At 38.3% G+C, this 949-nt stretch overlaps 1 protein-coding gene across 1 annotated transcript in view; it reads left to right on the forward strand.

Annotated features, from left to right (window-relative positions):
* LOC107714780 (ras and EF-hand domain-containing protein-like) overlaps positions 1-949 on the forward strand; it is an 11590-nt gene that overhangs the window by 7342 nt on the left and 3299 nt on the right. The gene's annotated exons all lie outside the window — the stretch shown is intronic.

A 949-nucleotide genomic window follows, 5' to 3' on the forward strand; every position in this document is an offset into this window, starting at 1 on the left:
TTTTTATTCAAATGAAACAAACTATACTCGCCATATGTGATGCCTTACCATCACAGGAATAAATTACATTTTATAGTATATTTAAAAAGAAAACCATATAAGTGTTTTACTCTATTTTTGAACAAATAAATGTACAGCCTACAAATGTACAGACAATAAATTCTGACTCTGGTGCATTTACTGTAAACACATTTGCGGTTTATGTACACAATGGAATATTAGCAGGCATGCAGGTGTAGGGTTAAACATTATGGCCCGGTTTCATATACAGGGCTTAGCCTAAGCCAGGATTAGCCCGTAGTTCAATTAGGACATTTAAGTAAGTTTTATAAACATGCCTTAGAAAAAAGCATTACTGGTGTGCATCTTAAGACAAATCAAAGGCAGTGACATGTTTTAAGATCAGTCAGTGCAAGTTTCTTTCAGTTGAAACAGCTCAGACTTACATTTTTGTCTAGGACTAGGCTTAAGCCTTGTCTGTGAAACCGGGTGTAAATATATTTTGGGTTCTTTAGTATGTTTGTTACTTGATATGTAACCTATGTAACTGGTTCGAGCCCCGGCAAGGACCGGAAGCCTTTCTGTGTGGAGTTTGCATGTTCTCCCTGTCTGCGTGGGTTTACGCCGGGTGCTCCGGTTTCCTCCCACAGCCCAAAGAAATGTAGGTTAGGTTAATTGAACTTTCTAAATTGTCCCCAGACGTGTGTATAAAGACAAGATTTGTGTACGGATCGACTTGTGTATGGATTAACTTTTTTGGTCGCGCCCCCCCTTTAAACCTATAAAAAAAAATCTTGCGCCCCCCCGCCCCTTTCCCGAATCCCCATCCCACCTGCAGACTACCAAATAATTTCACTAAACATAATGAAAAATGAATGCTTTTTTTAATTTAAAAAACCTAGAGGGAAAAAACACCTGCATCACTTGAAACATTGAAAAATAGCATAGA

Source organism: Sinocyclocheilus rhinocerous, unplaced genomic scaffold (assembly GCF_001515625.1).
Source record: "Sinocyclocheilus rhinocerous isolate Xijiao unplaced genomic scaffold, SAMN03320098_v1.1 scaffold58, whole genome shotgun sequence".
NCBI lineage: Eukaryota > Metazoa > Chordata > Actinopteri > Cypriniformes > Cyprinidae > Sinocyclocheilus > Sinocyclocheilus rhinocerous.